Here is a 12,949-nt window from a genome sequence, read left to right on the forward strand (position 1 = left end):
AGGTGATGGATATTTCTCCTGGCAATCTTGATTCCAGCTTGTGCTTCTTGCAGTCCAGCATTTCTCATGATCTACCCTGCATAGAAGTTAAATAAGCAGGGTGACAATATACAGCCTTGACGTACTCCTTTTCCTATTTGGAACCAGTCTGTTGTTCCATATCCAGTTCTAACTGTTGCTTCCTGACCTGCATATAGGTTTCTCAAGAGGCAGGTCAGGTGGTCTGTACTCCCATCTCTTTCAGAATTTTCCACAGTTTATTGTGATCCACACAGTCAAAGGCTTTGGCATAGTCAATAAAGCAGAAGTAGATGTTTTTCTGGAACTCTCTTGCTTTTTTGATGATCCAGCAGATGTTGGCAATTTGATCTCTGGTTCCTCTGCCTTTTCTAAAACCAGATTGAACATTAGGAAGTTCACGGTTCACTTATTGCTGAAGTCTGGCTTGGAGAATTTTGAGCATTACTTTACTAGCGTGTGAGATGAGTGCAATTGTGTGGTAGTCTGAGCATTCTTTGGCATTGCCTTTCTTTGGGATTGGAATGAAACTGACCTTTTCCAGTCCTGTGGCCACTGCTGAGTCTTCCAGATTTGCTGGCATATTGAGTGCAGGACTTTCACAGCATCATCTTTCAGGATTTGAAATAACTCAACTGGAATTCCATCACCTCCACTAGCTTTGTTCATAGTGATGCTTCCTAACGCCCACTTGACTTCACATTCCAGGATGTCTGGCTCTAGAAGAATGATCACACCATCATGATTATCTGGGTCATGAAGATCTTTTTTGTACAGTTCTTCTGTGTATTCTTGCCACCTCTTCTTAATATCTTCTGCTTCTGTTAGGTCCATACCATTTCTGTCCTTTATTGAGCCCATCTTTTCATGAAATATTCCCTGGATATCTCTAATTTTCTTGAAGAGATCTCTAGCCTTTCCCATTCTCTTGTTTTCCTCTATTTCTTTGCACTGATCGCTGAAGAAGGCTTTCTTATCTCTTCTTGCTATTCTCTGGAACTCTGCATTCAGATGCTTATGTCTTTCCTTTTCTCCTTTACTTTTCACTTCTCCTTTTCACAGCTATTTGTAAGGCCTCCCCAGACAGCCATTTTGCTTTTTTGCATTTCTTTTCCATGGGGATGGTCTTGATCCCTGTCTCCTGTACAATGTCACGAACCTCATTCCATAGTTCATCAGGCACTCTATCTATCAGATCTAGGCCCTTAAATCTATTTCTCACTTCCACTGTATAATCATAAGGGATTTGATTTAGCTCATACCTGAATGGTGTAGCGGTTTTCCCTACTTTCTTCAATTTGAGTCTGAATTTTGCAATGAGAAGTTCATGATCTGAGCCACAGTCAGCTCCTGGTCTTGTTTTTGCTGATGTATAGGGCTTCTCCATCTTTGGCTGCAAAGAGTATCATCAATCTGATTTTGGTGTTGACCATCTAATGCTGTCCATGTGTAGAGTCTTCTCTTGTGTTGTCCAAAGAGGGTGTTTGCTATGACTAGTGCATTTTCTTGGCAAAATTCTATTAGTCTTTGCCCTGCTTCATTCAGCATTCCAAGGCCAAATTTTCTTGTTATTTCTGGTGTTTCTTGACTTCCTACTTTTACATTCCAGTCCCCTATATGAAAAGTATATCTTTTGGGGGTGTTAGTTCTGAAGGTCTTGTAGGTCCTCATAGAACTGTTCAACTTCAGCTTCTTCAGTGTTACTGGTTGAAGCATAGACTTGGATTACTGTGTTATTGAATGGTTTGCCTTGGAAATGAACAGAGATCATTCTGTCGTTTTTGAGACTGCATCCAGGTACTGCATTTCGGACCCTTTTGTGACCATGATGGCTACTCCATTTCTTCTAAGGGATTCTTGCCCACAGTAGTAGATATAATGGTCATCTGAATTTAATTCACCCATTCCAGTCCAATTTAGTTCACTGATTCCTAGAATGTTGACGTTCACTCTTGCCATCTCCTGTTTGACCAGTTCCAATTTGCCTTGATTCAGGGACCTAGCATTCCAGGTTCCTATGCAATATTGCTCTTTACAGCTCCAGACCTTGCTTCTATCACCAGTCACTTCCACAGCTGGGTATTATTTTTGCTTTGGCTCCATCCCTTCATTCTTTCTGGAGTTATTTCTCCACTGATCTCCAGTAGCATATTGGCTACCTACCGACCTAGGGAGTTCCTCTTTCAGTATCCTATCATTTTGCCTTTTGATACTGTTCATGGGGCAAGAATACTGAAGTGGTTTGCCATATCCTTCTCCAGTGGGCCACATTCTGTCAGACCTCTCCACCTTGACCGCCCCCGTACCCCGTCTTTGGTGGCCCCATGGGTTGGCTTAGTTTCATTGAGTTAGACTATGCTGTGGTCCTAGTGTGATTAGATTGACTCGTTTTCTGTGATTATGGTTTCAGTGTGTCTGGCCTCTGATGCCTTCTTGCAACACCTACCTTCTTACTTGGGTTTGTCTTACTTTGGATGTGGGGTTTCTCTTCACGGCTGCTCCAGCAAAGTGCAGCCGCTGCTCCTTACCTTGGATGAGGGTATCTCCTCACCGCCGCCCCTCCTGACCTTGAACGTGAAGTAGCTCCTCTAGGCCCTCCTGTGCCCATGCAGCCACCATGAACCTCATAGAAACAGAGAGTTAAAAAGTGGTTGCCTGGGGCTAAAAGGGAAGGGAAAGCAAGGAAAAATTGATAAAAAGATACAGACTTTCAACTATAAGAGGTATTTTATAATTTTGTCTCTCTAACGAGTTCCAAGGCTATTCTGAAAATGCTGGTCCTGGAATCACTTTTGAGAAACCACTGCTCTAATTATTTCAGGAATCAGAAAGTGAATGCAATTGTTTGTATCTTTCAATCTGTTGTTTCACACAAATCAGCCTATTGGTGATTAAGGTATAGTGGAGAATTTATTGTGTAAGTCCTTTAAATTCAGTTTATAGAAAACTGAATTGACCTGGCAATGCAAAACAGTCTGAAGGCAGGGTGGACTCATGGACTGTCAGTTTGCTATGTTTGCTTTAGGTTTAAATTTAACATAGTTTAGGGATATCTTGTAGAATTTTTCATAAGGGTGCAAGCCATACTATAAGTTAAACTAGCTCCCTGGTTAATTCGGAAAACTATTGCATGCTTCAGTAATCACTAAAGTCCTGGAAGGATTGAAAAAAGAGAAAAAATACACTTAAAAATAAATTAATGCACTTAAACAAAATGTCACATTACTCCATGAAATGAAGAAAACTTTTAAAAAATCCATTCTCCATAAATACAGGAAATGATACATAAGCACTAGAAAAAGTGATACATTTCAGAAACTGCCCACTTTGATACCTTATATATTGAGCCCTTAAAAGATCACACTATGAAATATAGGCAAGCATTTAATTTCCTTGAGATATATTGTACTTATTGACAGTTAAACAGGCATCTCATATTTTTCAAGGATTGTCACAGTGTTACACCATGTCAGTTTATTTATGTGAACAAAGATAAAAAAAGATGTGTGTGTATGCATTCAGTAGTGTCTGGCTCTTTGTGACCCCATCGACTATTGCCCATCAGGCTTCTCTGTCCCTGGATTTTTCCTGGCAAGAATACTGGAGTGGGTGGCCATTTCCCCTTTCAGGGGATCTTTTTGGCCCAGGAATTGAACCCGTGTCTCCTGCGTCTCCTGAAATGGCAGCTGGATTGTTACCATTGAGCCACCTGGGAAGCCCAGAAACCTTTTAGTTTAAATTAAGTCATTTCTCTTTACTGCAAGATTTCCTATACCTATAGTAGTCTAATAGGCTTCTCAGGTGGCTCAGTGGGTGAAAAAATCCACCTGCAAAGCAGATGAGGGTTAGATCCCCTGGTTGGGAAAATCCTCTGGAGGAGGGCATAGCAACCCACTGCAGGATTCTTGCCTGGAAAATCCCATGGACAGAGAAGCCTGGCAGGCTACAGTTCATCGTGTCCCAAAGAGTCATTGTAACTGAAACAACGAGTACAGCACATAGAAATCTAATACGTAAGATGAATCTGTACTGAGGGCAATCAGTGTTGTGTTTTCCAATTTACTAGACCCTGAAACTATGTTTTTATTTTTGCTTTTTTTTTTTGTCTTTAGTTTATTCACTTGAATGTATCATGGGAATACTATTGACAAACATTACCCTATATAATTAAAGTACATGAAGACATTTCATTAAATCAGTAGTGTTTAATCTCTTCATTTTTGTGTTAGAATTTCACATCACTATTTGAGTTATTATTCTGGGTGCTTGTATTAGACAGGGCTCTCCAGAGAAACAGAATAGGATGTGTGTACACAAATACGCATACACAGTGGTATGACAGAGGAAAGACAGAGATTTATTTTAAGGAATTGATTCACAAGACTCTGAGAGCTGACAAGTTCAAAATATGCAGGATGGGGCCCTAGGCTAGAGACTCAGGAAAAGGTTAATGTTGCATTCTGTACTTTGAAGGGTATATGGAAGTTAAGGCTCTCAACTGATTGGATACAGCTCACCCACTTTAAAAAGGTAATCTTCTATATTTCAAGTCAATTGATTAAAATGTTAATTACATCTAAAAAAATTCTATAGGCACTTCCCTGGGGATCTTGTGGTTAAGACCATTTCCACTGCAGAGCCCTGTTTGGGGAACTACATGCCATGTGGCCAAATATATATATATATATATATATAGATACAGATATAGATATAGATAGATAGATATATAGATATATATAGATATATATAACATATAATATATATGTGATAAATATAGATCTTTAAAAATATAGTACTTTAAAAATATGCATAGTGACACCTAGACTGATGTGTACCAGGAAACTGGGTGCCATGGCCCAGCCAAGGTAATCCATTAAATTTAACATCATCTTCCCCCAAAAATACAACCCTGGTTAGCTTTTACCACATTTTATCCCTTTTAAAATTACAGTCATCAAGCTTCTTTTTCCTGATACTTGAGTGGCAGAAATCACAAATATCTTGGCAGAGCTTGTTAAGCTCTGTGTCAAAAAGCTGTGCAAAGCTGATATGGGTTTCCTTATAATGTTACTATCAGGAAGTGATACTGGGAGAGAGAGACTGCTTCTGTTTTCCTGGTTTATAGTCATCTTCAGTTATAGACTCTGAGATATCTGTAGGGTCACTTGAGTAATTTTGTGTTCCGCTAACATTTTAGGAATCTCTTTATCTCTCACTTATTTTCCTTTTCTGTAACTATTGTTCTTTACTTTCTTTTTGTTTCTCACAAAGTATGAAAATGTATGTATCATGAACTTTTTAAATTTACATCTTTTTATAAGTCTCTTCTAAGCAAAGCCCTTGATGGACTTACCTGGTGGCTCCACTGGTAAAGAATTGCCTGCAATGTGGGAGACGTAGGTTCGATCCCTGGGTTGGGAAGATCCCCTGGAGAAGCAAAGGCAACCCTCTTCAGTATTCTGGCCTGGAGAATTTCATGGCCTGTATAGTCCATGGGGTTGCAAAGAGTCAGGCATGACTGAGTGACTTTCACTTCACTTCAAGCAAAGCCTTAGAATCTCTCCTTTTGAATGTGCTTTTCCTACCCCAAAGAGATATAATACAATTTGCTTACTGTACATAACTTTTTGGTTTACTCCTTTACTTCATTTATACAACGTATTATCACTTACTGTAGTAAGTGGAGGGCTTCCCAGGTGGCCCAAGCAATAAAGAACTCACCTGCCAATCCAAGAGATGTGGTTCTGATCCCTGAGTCAGGGAGATCTCCTGCAGGAGGGCATGGCAACCCACTCCAGTATTCATGCCTGGAGAATCCCACGGACAGAGGAGACTGACAGGCTACAGTCCATAGGGTCCACAGGGTTACATAGAGTCAGACATGACAGAAGCGACAGCATATTAAGTGGTCATATTTAATCTATAAGCTTTTCTATACTTAAATTCACTTTTCACAGTTGTACATAATTATTAACAATTTGAAACCTACTTCTTTCCTGTTTTAAGTGAAAGAATAATTTCACCTTGTACTTCAAAAAGACACCAGACTTTTCACAGGAGGTACCGTTTATATCTCCCTCTCGTTATCTTTGTATCTGTCTTCCCAATTTTATGTATAGTCTTAAGGAAAAATGCACTTCTGTCCTGTGAAACTAAACTACTTGGTATTCAATAAATATTTGTTGGTTGGATAAAGGGATTTTGCTGACTTTTTATAACATACTGTCTCATATCATATATTTCTATTCCATTCTATTCTACCACCTATCTTCTTTAATAAAACATTTTTGTTTTGGCAAAATATACATAACACAATTTTTCATCTTAACCATTTTTAAATGTACACTTCCTTGATATTAAATGCACTTAATATTGTTATTGCAACCATCACCCTATTCCATTTCTAGAAAACTTTTTAGATTATAGAACTGAAACTCCATACTTTAAAAAACAGATCTCCCATTCTTCCCTCTCCTTCACCCCTTATCACTCTCATTCTACTTCCCACATCAATGAATTGGACATTACCTTTTAAGGCGGGTAATATATATGTGGAATCAGTATTTGTCTTTTCATGACTGAATTGTCTCACTTAGCATTATGTCCTCAGAATTCAATCTATTCATTTCTTTGGCAAAGTTCTTTCTCTTCTATTGCCTACATATTTCTCAAACTATTTTTTCTCTTCTTTATGCCTTAACTTGTGCTTTGTTAAATTCTCTGCATCTTTTTTCCTGACACAATGAAATAGCCTCCAGGTAATCTTCCTGAATATCCTGGCCATGACTAATTCATCATCCACTACTGCCATATTAGGTTATTATTATTGCAATTATTACTATCATATTTCTTATATTTCAGATTACAAGTTAACCCAATTACTCCTTGCTTAAAATATACAGTATTCCAATTGTCTAAAATTCTCTTTAAGTTTAGGTATATGGGATTCAACTTTTGATACATTTTAAATATTAAAAATTGTGTCCTCTGAGTATAATTGCTAGATATACATTCGTAATTTTTGATAACAAGGAACATGGACTTCATGCTTCATTACATTCTTGATAAAACTCAATATTCTCAAATTTGCATCTTATTAAAAAGGAGCAATTCAAATATCATCATTTTCATAATAAGATTATGGATTCATGAATTTAAAGCAAAACATAGAGTAACAAATATGTGATTGTTGACCATTTGCAAGGCAGCATGGTGATTTCAGAATATGCCATCTGATACATAGGAAAGTACCTTTTATATCTATTGTGGAAGGAACCCAAGAATGAACCACTAAATGCTGCACATCAAGTATGGCCCTGACCACATGTTATACTTTATAACCATTATTTTAAATTAAATCTTCATTATTTTACCCAAGAACTAGACCAGAAAGTTGTTAACATTCTGTGCCATTTTCAGTGAATTACTATAAAAGAGTATTGTCTAAGTGTTATAAATAAAAATTGACATTTTGTTGTTCAATTAGGAATGTAATTTCATCTATTAATATATAATAAAGACACTATGAGCATATTTACATATTCTTATCATTGCCAGAGGGAAAATGAAGAATGTCTTAGTAGCTGGAAGCTGAGAACTGGGTTATGAAGTTCTCAAATACAAATAACTTCCACAGAATGACAGCGTATTGCTATGTGTGTGTTCAGTCGCTCAGTCATGTCCAACTCTTTATGTATCCTATGAACTGTAGCCTGCCAGCCCCTCTATTCATGGGAGTTTCCCAACAAGAGTACAAGAGTGGGTTGCCATTTCCCTCTCAGTATTGCTATGGCTCTAACTGATAAAACCAAAACACGTGGTAACCACAAAATTAAACTCAACAGATGATAAATGCAAATGCACGCCTCTAATAACATCAACTTGAAACTTGTTCCAAACTTCTAGATAAAATATATCCCAAGATAACAAAGCAGTGAATTATTCTCTCAAGTAGCAGTAACAGAGCATAGTTCCTTCCCCCTTCCTTTTTTGTTTTTGTTTTTTTTTTTTAATATTTTAGGTGAAAATAAGTCAGTCTTTCGCTATATAAATATAATTTAACTATAGGGTTTTGCAAATGCCTTTTATCAGATTACCACTATTCAAATGCTGTTTTTACTATAAATGGCTGTTAAATTGTGGAAAATATTTTATCTGCATGCATTGAGATAAGTGTTACTCTTTCAAAATAGAAATATGATATTTTACAGTGATTCAGTTCAGTTCAGTAGCTCAGTCATGTCCAACTCTTTGTGACCCCATGAATTGCAGCATGCCAGGCCTCCCTGTCCATCACCAACTCTCAGAGTTCACCCAAACTCATGTCCATTGTGTTGGTGATGCCATCCAGCCATCTCATCCTCTGGCATCCCATTTTCCTCCTGCCCCCAATCCCTCCCAGCATCAGAGTCTTTTCCAAAGAGTCAATTCTTCACATGAGGTGGCCAAAGTATTGGACTTTCAGCTTTAGCATCAATCCTTCCAAAGAACACCCAAGACTGATCTCCTTTAGAATGCACTGGTTGGATCTCCTTGCAGTCCAAGGGACTCTCAAGAGTCTTCTCCAACACCACAGTTCAAAGCATCAATTCTTCAGCACTCAGCTTTCTTCACAGTCCAACTCTCACATCCATACATGACCACAGGAAAAACCATAGCCTTGACTAGACGGACCTTAGTCGGCAAAGTAATGTCTCTGCTTTTGAATATGCTATCTAGGTTGGTCATAACTTTCCTTCCAAGGGGTAAACGTCATTTAATTTCATGGCTGCAGTCACCATCTGCAGTGATTTTGGAGCCCAAAAGAATAAAGTCTGACACTGTTTCCACTGTTTCCCCATCTATTTGCCATGAAGTGATGGGACCAGATGCCATGATCTTAGTTTCTGAATGTTGGGCTTTAAGTACAGTTATTAATCTGCTAATATTTACCAACCTTACCTCCATTGACTAAAATCACTTGGTCATTATGTATTTCTACTATATATCTATTACAGAATTATCTTTTTCTGACATTGTGTTATGAAATTTCAAGTTTATGTCATGACTGCATTATTCTCCACTTTTATATTTTTATAATGTCTTCGGTTTTCATAATATTGGTCTCAATTTCTGGCTGTGAGCTACTCTCCTGTCCTCATTTTCTTTATGGAAGAGTATTATATAATTCTTGTTATTTGCTCCTAAAGTTTTTGATACAATTCATTAGGAAAAACATTTTTGCCTGAGGTAATTTTAATGGGAAAACCTGTAACAAATTATTTTTTTTAATAAGTTTTGGGCTATTTAGGTGACATATTTCCTTTTCAAACAACTTTGGTAGTTTGTGACCCATAAAAATATGTCCATTTCAACAAAAAAATTACAATTTTTAAATCTCTTTATTGGTATCCCTATGTGTTCAACATGGTTCTCCTGATTGTTTTTAGTTCTTTGTCCTTCAGTGTTTTGAGCATACTTAAGGAAGGTAATTTAAACTCTTTTTCTAGGAAGTCCAATTTCTGGGATTCTTCAGAGATCTTACTATATTTCTTTTCATGAATGGGCCTCACTTTTCTGTTTTTCTGACTGCTTTATAATTTTTTACAAAAACTATTTCTGATATTGTAATATGGTAATGGCAGTCCACTCCAGTACTCTTGCCTGGAGAATCCCATGGAGGGAGGAGCCTGCTAGGCTACAGTCCATGGGGTCGCAAAGAGTCGGACACAACTGAGCGACTTCACTTCACTTCAACACTTGAAACAACATTTTCGCTTCTTCCTAGAGAATATTATTATTGCTTATTGAGGGCTGTAGTCATCCACTTGTTTAGTGATTTTTTGAATTATTTAGCAAGGACTGTGTGCTCAGTCGCTCAGTTGTGCCTGAGTCTTTGCCACTTCAAAGACTGTAGCCCTCTAGGCTCCTCTGTCCATGGAATTTTCTAGGCAAGAATACGGAGTGGGTAGTCTTTTGCTAATCCAGGGTCTCTTCTTGATCCAAGGATGGAACCCACATCTTTTGTGTCTCCTGCACTAACAGCCAGATTCTTTACCACTGTGCCACCTGGGAAACCATAGAAAGGACTTTATCCCTTGACATACGCATCATTGTGTCTGCATTCAGTTAGTGAGTGACCTGACAAAGATTTCTTTAAATGCCTGGATCCAATAAGAGAAGAAAAACATTCTGTTGCTTTAAATTCTTTCAACAGTATCTTACCAGGAAGCTTTTTCAACCTCATCAGGTTGAAATAGCTAGACTCTTTGTTGATCTCTCAGCAAACTGTCAGATCAAAACACACAATTCAGGTTTTGAAAGACTGGGTTCTTATTGCTCATCCTGGCATCAGCAAGCTGTATTAGGAACGTGGGCCACATTTTCTATATCTACCTAGCATAGAGCCAGGAGCATGGAATTGTAGATGTTATGTTAAATGTAAAAATTCAGTGAAATGTACCTGTTTTGTTTGTTTGTTTGTTTTTAGATCAAGCCTCTACTGGACACTGCAAGTGCTGAACTAGACTTTATACTTCTAAAATAACCAAAGCTAGGAGTTCTTGCCAGTTCAGTTGAGTAACTGACCCATGGAACTTTCTTACTCTACCATCTTCCATGGTATCACTTGATGAATTTTTAAAAGTACAAATTACTTCAGAAAATATTCATTATGCTTTTGAGGAAATTCTAAAGAATTGTGCATTCATTTATATTTTCTAATTAAAGTAATTCCTTTTCTTACCCGTCCAACTTTCTGAAACTTTTACATATTCCACAGCTTTCTTGTTTTCATCTCTGATTTTCATCATAAACAACTAATTTGAAATTAGAAATGTCATTTTATCACATTTTTTCCACTCTTGTTATGTTTGGTATATTCTTAGATTTCTTTTTTATATACTAGTTTCTATTACCAATGAATGACACAAAAAGTAAATTGATAAAATAATAAAAAAATTTAAAAAGCTACTGAATAAATGAATGAAAAAGTACATAAGAAGAGTCATTTGAGGACCTGAGGATATATAGAAGAACCAATTGTCAATTCCTGATGCAAAACAACAGTAATTAAACCAATTAAATGAACCACCTTAAAAATGCTTTATAAAAGAGTAATAAAAATAAGCATGTATTGAACATCTTAACATAAAAGTTTTTAGGATTATGATTCTTCTTACAAAGTAATGAAGAGGAGCTCAGTAGTGAAATGTTGCCAAGTGAGTTTCTTAAAAGTTTTATAAAGAAATCAGAAGCTATCCTACTGAAACAAAACAAAACAAACAATAATAAAAATGGAGTGTTCGAAAATAGAGCAATGATGCCTTTGTTCATAACATTGATATATACTATAAAACAGAAGACAAAGAGTTCTGTAAGGTTTACAAAAGGATACTAAGGAGACAACCAGTGGTGCAGGTATAGAACTGAGAGGTAATGATGTCTACCAAGATAATGAGGGCAATTTAAGTGAGTGTGTTTGGCGAGCTCTCCTGCACTAGTGGTGCTAATCTGCAGTTGAATGAACAAATAGTTTAGCATAGAATGAATGAAGGTTATCACACTGTTCTTCCTTTTACATGAGAAACAACATATCTCCTACCCACTACTAAGCATTTTATAACTCAAGTGTGAAAAAGTAATCAGAACCAGAAGCAGTATCAATTCTTATAGTACATGAAACAAAAAGATCTATACAAAATGCATACTGTGCTATGTAAAACAAAATAAAACAAGAAGCATCCCTCTGACTCAAACTTGGTATACAATTAGGGATCTCATATTGGAACAAAAGTTGTACTGTCTGTTTTCAGCTTCCTGATAAATTATAAATTTATCTCCTGGGTTACTAGAATTGCTAGAAAATGAACTTTTGTTATATTTTCAGTTGTCTATACTACCAGTCTAAAAGAACATTTCTTCTTGAAGTAAATGATTACATGAATTTCATGATTAGCTTATTTATCAGAAAATATGTTAAGCTCAAAAGCAGCAATTACAGAGAGAATATTTTAAAGAAATTAGAACTTTTCTTAATGAAGAGAAACACAGGAACTGTAATAAAGAAATGTTGGAGGGCATACAGAAATTATATTAATTCTATCTTATTTGGATAATTATTCTGATATTATATTTTAAATCCACAAAGTGTAGTCTGTAAGTTAAAGCCAAATATAAGAGAAAGAGTATGAAAATGGCCACTTTATAATTTTCACCACCTGAAAATGCATTAATATTAGCATATTCAATTGAGCTATGACCAAGAAAGGAAATGATAATTTTATGTAACATTATTTAGAATTAATCATTTGACAAAAGTTTTGGAGCATTCAAAACTGTTAGTGTTGGACTAGACTCTTGAGTTACTGTGTGAGTCATTCATAACTTTCAACATAAAAAGTTCTTTTGAGAAATCTTCATACTAAAAACCAATTTTCAGCAATCTACTTCATTTCCCACCCAGCACATTTAACATAATGATATTTAGCCATCTTATTGTACATCCAACCAGTCCATTCTGAAGGAGATCAGCCCTGGGATTTCTTTGGAAGGAATGATGCTAAAGCTGAAACTCCAGTACTTTGGCCACCTCATGCGAAGAGTTGACTCATCGGAAAAGACTCTGATGCTGGGGAGGGATTGGGGGCAGGAGGAGAAGGGGACGACAGAGGATGAGATGGCTGGATGGCATCACTGACTCAATGGACGTGAGTCTGAGTGAACTCCAGGAGTTGGTGACGGACAGGGAGGCTTGGCGTGCTGCGATTCATGGGGTTGCAAAGAGTCAGACACGACTGAGCGAATGAACTGAACTGAACTGAACTGAACTGATTGTACATCTAAGTCTCTCAATTTTTTTCAGACTATCAGAAGAAAGAATTGAGTGAAAAGGACACTACCAACATGATATATTTATCATCAGCAAAACTATGTATTAGGTTTATTGGATTAT

Source organism: Ovis aries, chromosome 2 (assembly GCF_016772045.2).
Source record: "Ovis aries strain OAR_USU_Benz2616 breed Rambouillet chromosome 2, ARS-UI_Ramb_v3.0, whole genome shotgun sequence".
Classification (NCBI taxonomy): Eukaryota; Metazoa; Chordata; class Mammalia; order Artiodactyla; family Bovidae; genus Ovis; species Ovis aries.